General features: G+C 39.2%; 1 protein-coding gene across 4 annotated transcripts in view; it reads left to right on the top strand.

Annotated features, from left to right (window-relative positions):
• The window catches only part of ZNF573 (zinc finger protein 573), an 88,321-nt gene that overhangs the window by 61,711 nt on the left and 13,192 nt on the right, over positions 1-13,418 (top strand). The window lies entirely within an intron of this gene.

Raw genomic sequence — 13,418 nt, 5'->3', positions numbered from 1 at the left:
AAATAGAGTTATTTTACTTCATGTAATAGGAATTGCTCTCTGATACTGCTATAAATTTCCAATGGTACTATGTTCTTGTTAGAGATTAAAGTCTGTGTTCCTAATTCTTCAAGAACTTGTTGAAATGTCAACTCAACAAATTGTTGGCGCTCTATGTGGTTAGATTTCCATGAATGCTCTGAGGTCAATGTTTTAAGTATTCTTTGTCCACTTGAAATAAAGTTTATTATCAGAGATAAGCATTGTAATTAGATTTCATCAGTGCTTATTTAGATTTATTCCATTGGGCCAGGTGTGGTGGCTCACGCCTGTAATCCCAGCACTTTGGGAGGCCGAGGCGGGTGGATCACGAGGTCAGGAGATCAAGACCATCCTGGCTAACACAGTGAAACCCTGTCTCTACTAAAAATACAAAAATTATCCGGGCGTGGTGGCAGGGGCCTGTAGTCCCAGCTACTCGGGAGGCTGAGACAGGACAATGGCGTGAACCCGGGAGGCGGAGCTTGCAGTGAGCTGAGATGGAGCCACTGCACTCCAGCCTGGGAGACAGAGCGAGACTCTGTCTCAAAATAAATAAATAAAATAGATTTATTCTATTAATTTGAGACTGTTATTCTTTACCTCTAATTAGTTGCTTTTTATTTTTAGAAATCTTTTAGTTCTTTTTCTTTGAAAATTGATTTGATAGTAGGTGTTATGTTGTGTGGCTGTTCCTAACTTTTAAATTCATTGTTATTTCATTGTTTAATATTATGGAGTGCCATTTGGTCTATTTTGTAATTTGTGCCCTTAATTCCAAATTTTTTGATATCAAGATTAAGATACCTTTTTTTAAACTTTGCCTTCTGTACCCTTTCTCATCATTCTATTTTAGAGTCTTTTTTTTAAAAATGAAATCTAGAAATGGATTTTTTTTCTGGAATGCAAGCAAAAGCCATTTAATAGAGACTTTCACATTTTTACATTTATTGTGTGACAATTTTTGGTTCTTTTTGTGTTATGCTTTCTGGTTTCTTTTTTTTTTTTTTTTTTTTTTTTTGAGGTGGAGTCTCACTTTATCACCCAGGCTGGAGTGCAGTGACATGATCTCGGCTCACTGCAACCTCTGCCCCCCGGGTTCAAGCGATTCTCCTGCCTCAGCCTCCGTAGTAGCTGGGATTATAGGCACCTGCCACTGCACCCGGCTAATTTTTGTATTTTTAGTAGAGACAGAGTTTTACCATCTTGGCCAGGCTGGTCTTAAATTCCTGACCTCGTGATCCACCCACCTCGGCCTCCCAAAGTGCTGGGATTACAGGCGTGAGCCACCGTGCCCGGCCATTCTTTTCAATTATTTGATATGCTAGCTTTAAATGACAGTCTTTTCCATGGAATATTATACAAATTGACCACACAACATTCATGGATGTTTGTCCCCAAATCAGCATTTTTACGTGAATTACTTCTTTAGACATTCTCCCAACTTTTCTAGGAACATGACTTTCATCTTTTACTCCCTTTTATGTATCTGACATTGTAGTTGCTGTATGTTCCCAGTTCTCCATTTCCCGGCTGTTGATAATGACCAAAGAGCCTGCCAAGATGAGATCATGAGAAATATATTGTGAGAGTTCTTGTGTATTTAAACTATTGGCTATTTTTGTAGTTGAAAGATACTTTGGATATCAAATTCTTAATTCATCTTACTTTTCTTGAGAACTTCGTACCTATTGCTCCTTTACTTTCTGAGTTTAAGTAACACTAAGTGTAACTCTAATGCCCACTGGATATTTCCTCCCTTCAAAGTGACTTGATCTTTTTGCCTGGCAACTATAAAAATTTTTTTGTTTTTTGAAGTCATAGAACTCTAATAGTATGTGCTTTAAATGGACCATTCTAGTTAGTTTTCCTTGGTATACATAGTGGCTTTTTAATATATAATTCATTTGCTGATAATGTCCAGAAACTTTTCTGGAGTAATATCTTAAAATGTTAATAATCTCCAGTTCTTTCTGTTTTTTTTTTGAATACCATATATTTCCATTTACAAATATACTTCTTCTGCCTGTCTTTTATAGCTACTGTTTTCTCTTTAAAAAAAAAATTTACTGTGATAAATAAGATCTAGTATTTGATAGCACAACAAAGTAACTATAGTCAATAATAATTTAATTCTATATTTTAAAATAACTAAAAGAATATAATTGGATTTTTTGTAGCACAAAGGATAAATACTTGAGGTGATGGATGTTCCATTTACCCTGAAGTGATTATTACACATTATATGCCTGTTTCAAAATATCTCATATACCCCATAAATATATACACCTACATTGTACCCACAAAAATTAAAATAATAATAAAATTTTACTGTGAAATATAACAATTTTGCATGAATAGATGTACACTAATATATAACTAAAATATATACTACAGGTGTGTGCCACACCCCCTGCCCCAACCCCGGCTGATTTTTTAAAAATTTTTTTGTAGAGACAGGGTCTTGCTTTTTGGCACAAGCTGATCTTGAACTCCTGGGCTCAAGCAATCCTCCCACCTCAGTGTCCCAAAGTGTTAGGATTACAGACATGAGTTACCACACCCAGCCTGAAATAATGTTAGACAAAAGTTACAAAAATTATACAGTTCAAATGCCATGGCTCATACTTGTAATCCCAGCATTTTGGAATGCTGAGACAGGAGAATTGCTTGAGCCCAGGGGTTTGAGACCAGCTTGGGCAACATAGTGTGATCCTGTCTCTACAAAAAGTACAAAAATTAGCCAGGCACGGTGGCATGTGCCTGTTGTCCCAGCTACTCAAGAGGCTGAGATGGGAGGATGGCTTGAGCCCTGAAGGTTGAGGCTGCAGTGAGCCATGATCATGCCACTGTACTCCAGCCTAGGGAACAGAGCAAAATCCCCATCTCTGAAAAAAAGAGAAAAGAAACCTCATACACATTGCCAGTCATTCCCTATCCTCTCACTCTCAGCCTCTGGCAACCATTAATCTCCTTTGATATCTATAGATTTGCTTATTCTGCATATAAAAAAGGAATCAAGCAACATGTGGCCTTTTGCGAATGACTTTCTTTCACTTAGCATAATGTTTTTGAGTTTCATCCATATAATAGGAGGTATCAATACTCATTCTTTTTTTATGGCTGAATAATATTCTATTCCATCCTATTATTTCTTTTGTTGCTGTGCTTTTGATATTATTGTCTAGGAAACTTTTGTAATCCAAGTTCATGATGATTTACTTCTATGTTATCCTCTAAGTTGGTAGTTTTAGCTCTTACATTTAGGTCTTTGATCCACATTGAGTTAATTTTCATATGTGATACAAAGGGTAGATGCCCAGCTTCATTCTTTTGCATGTGAATATCCAGTTGTGCTAGCACTATTGCTAAAGAGACTCCTTTGAATTTTGTTGGCACCCTTTTTAATAATGAATTAATCATAAATTTGAGATATATGTAAGTGTATGTGTATATATATACACACACAGTCTTTCTGTCTATATACTGTACTATATACTATAGACAGTATATATACTGTCTATACTGTGTATACATGCTGTCTATACTGTATATATATAGTATGTATACCGTACTATACTACTATAGACAGTATATATACTGTCTATATACAGTACTATATACTGCTTGATTTACTGTAGCATTATAAAAAGTTTTGAAGTCACAAGGTATGAGTACTGATACTTGAATTCTTGTCTTTCAAGATTGTTTTGGCTATTGTGAGTCTTCTATATTCACATGTGAATTTTAGTTCAGCTTGTCATTTTCCACAAGAAAAAGGCAGTTGACTTTTTTTTTGTTTTGAGACTGGGTCTTGCTCTGTCATCTGGGGTTGGAGTACAGTAGTGTGATCTCGGCTCACTGCTGTAATTCTCCTGCCTCAGAGTCCCAAAGTGCTGGGATTACAGGTGTGAGCCTCCGTGTCTGGCTAAGGTATGTTTTTTAAAAATTTATATAAATACTCTTTCACATGGAAGAGGTTTGCTTTTTTATACAATTGCTAAAATTTTTCTTAGGAATCATTCTTTCTGCATGTATTAACATAATTCATACGATTTTTTTCCTCCATTATTCTGTACTATGTTGAATTCTAGTACTTGACTAACCTTGCATGCTGGACTCCAATTTGGTCATCATGTGTTGATATTTTATCTCTTATCAATTATATCTGAACTTTTAATGTTTTCTTTAGGTTTCATGAGTGGGATTGGATTGCAATTTTTTTTTTCATTATCCTTCCTAACGTTGGATGGCTGGGCGCAGTGGCTCATGCCTGTAATCCCAGCACTTTGGGAGGCCTAGACCGGCAGATCACTTGTGGTCAGGAGTTTGTGACCCAGTCTGGCTAACATGGTGAAACCCTGTCTCTACTAAAAGTACAAAAATTAGTGAGGCATGGTGGCGCAGGCCTGTAGCCTCAGCTACTCAGGAGATTGAGGCAGGAGAATTGCTTGAACCCAGGAGGCGGAGGTTGTGGTGAGCCGAGATCGTGCCACTGCACCCCAGCCTGGGCAACAAAGGGAGACTCCATCTCAAAAAAAAAAATTTTTTTTTAAAATGTTGGATGTAAGTGTTTCATTAGCTTCATACATGTATTGAGGGAATGTACCCTTTTACCCCCTCTTAGAATGTCTGAAGAAACACTCCAGAAAAAAAACATCTGAAACTTCAGTTTCCATTGTGCTTTTTAAAAACTTATGCAAATTACATAATGCTTATAGAATTGTCCAAGTTTTCTGTGTGTTGATTTTGCAGTGGCTACTTTTTAGAGTTTTATGCATTTCAAGCAAGTTAGTAACATGTTTTTATCCTAATGCCATCTTATTGTGTTTGTGCAGTGTGGAGAGCTATAGCTGAGGTACCTGGTAGCACTCCTAGGTTGGATATTGTAGCATTTACTTTTTTCTTCATCAGTGTTGAGAGAATTGCATCAGTAACATTAGTTTGAAATAAAATATTTGCCATTTTGGCTCTTCTGTGGTATTTGTGAACTCCATTTTTTTAAATTACTGGACTTTTATCTTATTTTTGTTTATTTTGTTGCATTTTCCAGCTTCTCGTGATGAATATATAGGTCACCAATTTTCAAGTTTTCTCCTTTTCTCATATGTATTTACATCTGCTTTATAAATTGTTTTTTCTTCTTTCATGCTATCAAATATAAATGGATATAAACATACTATTATTTGGTTCAAAATAATTTTATATGGGAATTTAGGTAATATCTCCTTAAATTCTGGGTTGCTGTTTCCTTTCCCCAGCTTTTTATTTTAAAAATCATCAAGCCAAGGGAGAATATTTTAAAAATATATATTTGTGTATATATGTATGTGTGTTTATGTGTATAATGTATAATATATAATATATATACAGTTAATTACCTTTCACATAGATTCATCTTTGGTTATTAACATTTTGCCTTACTTTTTCTCTGTATATATGCACCTTTCTTCTTGGCTCAGTTGATGGTAAGTAGCAGTTGTCATTAAATTTCACCTCTTAACTATGTACATCTCCTAAGAATAAAGACATTCTCCTTCAAAGTCACAATATTATTATAATAGTAATGTAGTCTTATCTACTATAGAGTCTATACTTATATTTGTTATGCTGTTTCTAAAAATGTCATTTATAAAATGTTTCCAGGATCCATTGTGTATTCATACATTGCATTTAGGTCTTAGGCTTTTTTTTTTTTTTTTTTTTTGAGACCAAGTCTTGCTCTGTCGCCCAGGCTGGAATGCAGTGGTGTGATCTCGGCTCACTGCAACCTCCACCTCCTGGGTTCAAGCGATTCTCCTGTCTCAGCCTACGAGTTAGCTGGGACTACAGGCACCCGCCACCACGCCTGGCTAATTTTTGTATTTTTAGTAGAAACGGGGTTTCACCATATTGGTCAGGCTGGTCTCGAATTCCTGACCTTGTGATCCGCCTGCCTTGGCCTCCCAAAGTGCTGGGGTTAAGGCATGAGCCACCATGCCCAGCCAGGTCTTAGGCTTTTTATCTTGGTGTTACCTTACTACATTTTCCTCTTTGGGTTTGGCTTTTTTGAAGTGTCTACTCCAGTTTTCTTGTGGAATGTCAGATTTATAGGTTTGATGGTTTCCCCTCATGATTAGAGTAAGATTAAACATTTTTTGCCAAGAATATTGCAGAAGTAGTGCGTAATGATCGTTTTTGTTTGTTTTCTTTTCTCCACCAACCAAACAAAGACCACTGGTAATTATCTTTTTTTAAAATAACTTTTTAATTTTAGAATAATTTTAGATTTACAAAATTTACAGATTTACAAAGATAATACAGAGATTTCCTGTATACATCTCTCCCACTTTCCACCATTGTTAACATCTTACATAAAGTATGTTTGTCAAAACTAGGAAACTGACATGAGACTCTCCATTGTGATTTCACCAGTTTTTCCATATAGCTCATATTTCTGTTCCAAGATGCATCCAATTAGGGGTACCACATTGTATATATTTGTCTTATCTTCCAGTCTCTTCTGTTCTGTGACAGTTTTTTCTGCTTTTCTTTGTTTTTCATGACTTTGACTGTCTTGACAGACCATGCCAGTAGTGTTCTCCCAATCCAAGTCTGTTGTTTTTTGTAATTAGGCTGGAAGTAGTAGTTTTTAGAAAGACTGTAACAGCCGGGCGTGGTGGCTCATGCCTGTAATCCCAGCACTTTGGGAGGCCGAGGCGGGCGGATCACGAGGTCAGGAGATCAAGACCATCCTGGATAACACGGTGAAACCCCGTCTCTACTAAAAATACAAAAAAATAGCCGGGCGTGGTGTCAGGCGCCTGTAGTCCCAGCTACTCAGGAGGCTGAGGCAGGAGAATGGCGTGAATCTGGGAGGCAGAGTTTCCAGTGAGCCGACCAGCTTGAGCGACAGAGCGAGACTCCGTCTCAAAAAAAAAAGACTGTAACAGAGGTGAAGTATGCTTTTCATCACATTACATCAGGGGTACATGACATCACTGGTGATATTAACCTTTATCATTTGGCTAAAGTAGTGTCTGCCAGGTTTCTTCACTCCAAATGTACTATTTTTTCCTTTTCCATTCTCTATTCTTTAGAAACAACTTGTTAAGTCTAGCCCACCTTGGGAGCAGGTACACAGAAGTGGAAATTAAGCTTTACATTCCATAGAGTTTAATATCTAGAATTCTTCTATAAGACATATTTGTTTCTTCTCATTTATATCAGTGTAGACTCATTTATATTTGTTTTATACTTCAAGGTAGAATCAAATATTACATTACTTCTTTTGCCACCCATACCGTTTCAACTTCAGACATTGATAGCTCTTTTAGGTTGGTTCCTATGTTCATTTAATACCCTGATCCTTCTGTTTTTTGAGGACTTCTTTCCTGGTACTACCTTCAGGTTCATTTTGTTTTCTCCCTCCCGTGGTCCTGGAATCAGCTGTTTCTCCCAGGAGTGTGGTTCCTTTTAGTGGAGAATGGGATTTAAAAACCAAGGTCAGCTGGGCACGGTGGCTCACGCCTGTAATCCCAGCACTTTGGGAGGCCAAGGTGGGCGGATCATGAGGTCAGGAGTTTTTAAGACCAGCCTGGCCAACATGGTGAAACCCCGTCTCTACTAAAAATACAAAAATTAGCTGGGCGTGGAGGCGCGGGTCTGTCCGTAATGCCAGTTACTTGGGAGGCTGAGGCAGGATAATCGCTTGAACTCAGGAGGCAGAGGTTGCAGTGAGCCAAGATCGCACCACTGCACTCCAGCCTGGGCGACAGAGCAAGACTCCGTCCCAAAAAAAAAAACAAGGTCTGAGTAATGGATATATGCACATTCGCCGATGTATGCTTACATATATTAATAATTGTCTTTCTGTCTATCCCTTTGTATGCATCTGAAGCTAAACATGAGTTCATACTAATGTCTCTGACTCTCGTCTAGTACTACAAAATGTATTCTAATCTTCCTGTCTTGTTTATATGTAACTTTTTACCCTGACAGTAGGAAAACTGGCTCTCCCCGTCCACCATTTATTTCTGTATCTGTTCAACTCCAGTGTATGTGTAACACATTTCTGAGTTGTTAACCTGTACCCCCATGAGCATCAAGTTTACTCACTTGAGTAGTGTTTGTATATACTTCCTTTAGTGTATGGCCTTATAATTTTCAGTCAAAACATCATTTTCCAGAGTTTGTTATTTTATCATATCACAGTGCACTGTTTGTTCAGTATATTGATTACCTACAAGCAGTATATAATTACCAAATATATGTTGTCTAGTTATCTTTGCAGTATTGATTTCTAGCATAAAATTTTTCTTGTGGTCAGACTACATACTCTATACAATCTTGATCCTTTGAAATACATTGAAATTTGCTTTATAGCCAAGTATATGGTCAGTTTTTAGGAATAATCTGTGTGTGACTGGAAGGTAACTGAGCTCTGCAGTATTTGAATTGTATCTATGAAGTTCTGGATCTTTATTGATTAAATGTTCCACTCAGACTTTGGATTGTCTTTGGTTAATCAGACTTTGGATAATTTGCTTTCTTTATTTCATACCATGTTAATAGAGAAATACAGAATTATTTATAACCCTTATAAATAAATTATTTATAACATTAAGAAATCCTCTATGTACATTGTAGTTCATTAGAAAATAGAGATGGTTAAAACTGCTTTCAAAACATTACAATCTTGCCAAGTGTGGTGGCTCACGCCTGTAATCCCAGCACTTTGGGAGGCTGAGGTGGGCAGATCATTTGAGTTCAGGAGTTTGAGATAAGCCCGTCCAACATGGTGAAACCCTGTCTCTACTAAAAATACAAAAATTAGCTGGGAGTAGTGGCAAGCACCTATAATCCCAGCTACTCCAGAGGCTGAGGCAGTAGAATCCCTTGAACCCGGGAAGCAGAGGTTGCAGAGCTGAGATCGTGTCACTGCACTCCAGCCTTGGCAACAGAGCCAGACTCCATCCTACCACCCCCACCCCCCAAAAAAATTAAAGTCTTGGCTGGATGCAGTGGCTCAGGTCTGTAATCCTAACACTTTGGGAGGCTGAGGCAGACAGAAGTGAATCACTTGGCGCCAGGAGTTCAAGACCAGCCTGGCCAACATGGCGAAACCTCATCTCTACCAAAAATACAAAAAAATTAGCCAAGCATAGTGGTGGGCGCCTGTGGCCCCAGCTACTCGGGAAGCGGAGGCACAAGAATCGCTTGAACCTGAGAGGCAAAGGTTGCAGTAAGCCAGTATCACACCACTGCACTCCAGCCTGAGTGACAGAGCATTTTTTTTCTTTAAGTATTTCCTGGCCGGGCACGGTGGCTCACGCCTGTAATCCCAGCACTTTGGGAGGCCAAGGCGGGCACATCACGAGGTCAGGAGATCAAGACCATCCTGGCTAACATGGTGAAACCCTGTCTCTACTAAAAATACAAAAAAAAATAGCGGGGTTTGGTGGCGGGTGCCTGTAGTCCCAGCTACTCGGGAGGCTGAGGCAGGAGAATGGCATGAACCTGGGAGGCGGAGCTTGGAGTGAGCTGAGATCGTGCCACTGCACTCCAGCCTAGGAGACAGAGCGAGATGCCATCTCAAAAAAAAAAGTGTTTTCTTTTTCTTTTTTCTTTTCTTTCTTTCTTTTTTTTTTTTTTTTTGAGATAGAGTCTTGCTCTGTTGCCTGGGCTGGAGTGCAGTGGCGTGAACACAGCTCACTGCAGCTTTGGCCGCCTGGGCTCTAGCAATTCTCCCACCTTGCCCTCCCGATTATCTGGGACCACAAGTGCATGCCACCATGCCCAGCCAAGTTTTTAATTTTTTTTTTGTAAAGAAGAGGTCTTATTGTGTTGCCCAGGCTGGTCTTGAACTCCTGGGCTTGAGTGATCCTCCTGCCTTGGCTTCCCAAAGTGCTGGGATTATAGGCGTGAGCCACCACTCCAGTCCCTGACTCTGTTTTTGATGTTTAACTGCTGATGACTCCTCTTTTTTTTTTCCCCTTCTGTCTACTTCTGGGCCAGCTGGTAAAAAACCTAGGTGCTCCCTCCTTCGCATTCAAACCATGTGAACCCCATGCCATGAGCAGGAACACTCAGCCCAGCACCACGCCCTAACCACCATGCAAACTCCAAGCCAGCCTCCTTTTCCTAATCTCTCAAGTTGTTTTATGACCTGCTTGGGAGCTGCTCTGCTCTCTAGAAAGCCTCATGATGAGAGTTATAAACCCTTTCATACCTTTTTGGTGTACTGTGTGACATCAGTAGTCTTTTTTTTTTTCCTTTCTTCTAAAAAAAAAAAAAAAACAGGATACATGGATACATGTGCAGAACACGCAGGTTTGTTACATAGGTATACGTGTGCCGTGATGGTTTGCTGCATCTTTTGACCTGTCCTCTAAGTTCCCTCCCCTCACCTCCCAGCCCCCAACAGGCCCTGGTGTGTTATTCCCTTCTCTGTGTCCATGAGTTCTCATTGTTCAACTCCCACGTATGAGTGAGAACATGCGGTATTTGGTTTTCTGTTCCTGTGTTAGTTTGCTGAGAATGATGGCCTCCAGCTTCATGCATGTCCCTGCAAAGGACAAGATCTCATTTCTTTTTATGGCTGCATAGTATTCCATGGTGTATATGTACCACATTTTCTTTATCCAGTCTGTCGTCGATGGGCATTTGGATTGGCTCCAAGTCTTTGCTATTGTAAATAGTGCTGCAGTAAACGTACATGCACATGTGTCTTTCTAGTAGAATGATTTATATTTCTTTGGGTATATACCCAGTAGTGGGATTGCTGGGTCAAATGTATTTCTGGTTCTAGATCCTTGAGGAATTGCCATACTGTCTTCCACAGTGGTTGAACTAATTTACATTCCCACCAACAGTATAAAAGTATTCCTATTTCTCCACAGCCTCACCAGCATCTATTGTTTCCTGACTTTTTAATAATCGCCATTCTAACTGGTGTGAGATGGTATCTCATTGTGGTTTTGATTTGCATTTCTCTGATGATCTCTGATGATGATGTTGAGCTTTTCTTCATATGTTTGTTGGCCTCATAAATGTCTTCTTCTTCTTTTTTTTTTTTTTTTGAGATGGATTCTCACTCTGTCACCCAGGCTGGAGTGCAGTGGCTTGATCTCAGCTCACTGCAACCTCTACCTCCTGCATTCAAGTGATTCTCCTGCCTCAGCCTCCCGAGTAGCTGGGATTACAGGCACCTGCCACCATGCCTGGCTAATTTTTTTTGTGCTTTTAGTAGAGACGGGGTTTCACCATGTTGGCCAGGCTGGTCTTGAACTCCTGACCTCGTGATCCACCCACCTTGGCCTCCCAAAGTGCTGGGATTACAGGCATGAGCCACCACACCCAGCCAAATGTCTTCTTTTGAGAAGTGTCTGTTCATATCCCTTGCCCACTTTTTGATGTGTTGTTTGGTTTTTACTTGTAAATTTGTTTAAATTCCTTGTAAATTCTGGATGTTAGACCTTTGTCAGATGGGTAGGTTTCTCCCATTCTGTAGGTTGCCTGTTCACTCTGATGATAGTTTTTTTTCCTGTGCAGAAGGTCTTTGGTTTAATTAGATCCCATTTGTCAATTTTGGCTTTTGCTGTAATGGTTTTTGTCATTTTTGTCATGAAGTCTTTGCCCATGCCTATGTCCTGAATGGCATTGCCTAGGTTTTCTTCTAGGGTTTTTATGATTTTGGGTTTTACAGTTAAGTCTTTAATCCATCTTGAGTTGATTGTTACATAAGGTGTAAGGAAGGGGTCTAGTTTTAGTTTTCTGCATATGGCTACCCAGTTTTCCCAGCACCATTTACTGAGTAGGAGATCCTTTCCCCATTGCTTGTTTGTGGCAGGTTTGTTGAAGATCAGATGGTTGTAGATGTGTGGTGTTATTTCTGAGGTCTCTTTTCTGCTCCATTGGTTTATATGTCTGTTTTGGTACCAGTACCATGCTGTTTTGGTTACTGTAGCCTTGTAGTATAGTTTGAAGTCAGGTAGCATGATGCCTCCAGCTTTGTTCTTTTTGCTTAGGATTGTCTTGGCTGTACGGGGTCTTCTTTGATTCCATATAAAATTTAAAACAGTTTTTTTCTAATTCTGTGAAGAATGTCAATGGTAATCTGATGGGAATAGCATTGAATCTATAATTTACTTTGGGTAGTATGGCCATTTTCATGATATTGATTCTTCCTATCCATCAGGATGGAATCTTTTTCCATTTATTTGTGTCCTCTCTTATTTCCTTGAGCAGTGGTTTATAGTTCTCCTTGAAGAGGTCCTTCACATCCCTTGTTAGCTGTATTCCTACGTATTTCATTCTCTTTGTAGCGATTATGAATGGGAGTTCATTCATGATTTGGCTCTCTGCTTGTCTATTGTTGGTGTAAAGGAATGCTTGTGATTTTTTCACATTGATTTTGTACCCTGAGACTTGGCTGAAGTTGCTTATCAGTTTAAGGAGTTTTTGGCCTGAGATGATGGGGTTTTCTAAATATAAAATCATGTCATCTGCAAACAGAGACAACTTGACTTCCTCTCTTCCTGTTTGAATACCTTTATTTCTTTCTCTTGCCTGATTGCCCTGGCCAGAATTTCCAGTACTGTGTTGAATAAGAGTGGTGAGAGAGGGCATCCTTTTCTTCTACTGGTTTTCAAAGGGAATGCTTCCAGCTTTTGCCCATTCAATATGATATCAGCTGTGGGTTTGTCATAAATAGCTCTTATTGAGATATGTTCCATCAATACCTAGTTTATTGAGAGTTTTTAACATGAAGGGATGTTGAATTTTATCAAAGGCCTTTTCTGTATCTATTGAGATAATCATGTGGTTTTTGTCTTTGGTTCGGTTTATGTGATAGATTATGTTTATCGATTTGCGTATGTTGAACCAGCCTCGCATCCCAGGGATGAAGCCAACTTGATCACGGTGGATAAGCAACACAGTGAGACCCTGTCTCTACACATAATTTTAAAATTATCCAGGTGTGGTGTTGTGCATCTGTAGTCCCAGTTACTTGAGAGGCTGAGGTGGGAAAATCGCTTAAGCTGGAAGAGTACAAGGCTGCAGTGAACTATGATTGGGCTATTGTACTTCAGCCTGAGTGACAGAGCAAGACTCTGTCTTGATGATTGATTGAAAGCTAGATGGATGGATAGATAGATAGATAGACAGATAAAGATAGAGAGACAGACAGAGTTAGCAGGTACTGCCTTTCTAAAGAAAGAACATTTACTCTGAAACATAAAGGATGAGAAGGATTCAGCCTACAAAATGTCTAAGTCCAAGGACTCTTGAGCAGTTAAACGGTCTGTGGAAAGCATTAAGCGTTGGGGGAAGTTGTACAGTTGGCCCTTTGTATCTATGGGTTCTGCACTCATGGATTCAACCATCTTCAGATCAAACATATATTTTTAAATTGTGAG

Source organism: Pan paniscus, chromosome 20, assembly GCF_029289425.2.
Source record: "Pan paniscus chromosome 20, NHGRI_mPanPan1-v2.0_pri, whole genome shotgun sequence".
Classification (NCBI taxonomy): domain Eukaryota; kingdom Metazoa; phylum Chordata; class Mammalia; order Primates; family Hominidae; genus Pan; species Pan paniscus.
This window is presented reverse-complemented; position numbering and strand designations above follow the sequence as displayed.